Source organism: Morone saxatilis, unplaced genomic scaffold (genome assembly GCF_004916995.1).
Source record: "Morone saxatilis isolate NCDOM2014 unplaced genomic scaffold, NCSU_SB_2.0 Contig10, whole genome shotgun sequence".
In the NCBI taxonomy this organism is placed as follows: domain Eukaryota; kingdom Metazoa; phylum Chordata; class Actinopteri; family Moronidae; genus Morone; species Morone saxatilis.
Genome location: NW_023339652.1, coordinates 16871914 through 16872118, shown reverse-complemented (window position 1 = coordinate 16872118; position 205 = coordinate 16871914). Strand labels below are relative to the sequence as shown.

The 205-nt window shown below is 38.5% G+C and overlaps 1 protein-coding gene across 1 annotated transcript in view; it reads right to left on the bottom strand.

Annotated features, from left to right (window-relative positions):
• psmc2 (proteasome 26S subunit, ATPase 2) overlaps positions 1-205 on the bottom strand; it is a 4646-nt gene that overhangs the window by 965 nt on the left and 3476 nt on the right. The gene's annotated exons all lie outside the window — the stretch shown is intronic.

The window sequence follows — 205 nt, the reverse complement described above, 5'->3', positions numbered from 1 at the left end:
AAAAAAAAAAAAAAAACTATCAATGACCCTGGAACAACAATTCAAAACAGAAAAGCTGATGTAAAATATAGCTACAGAAGAGAAGAGGCTGTTTTAATAAGAACATTGATGAGGAGGAAGATGTGGGAAAGGGGATATACAGTGAAAATTCTGGGCCTTAGAGCAGTGCTTCCCAAACTGTGGGTCACCTAAGCTTCATTGGGGG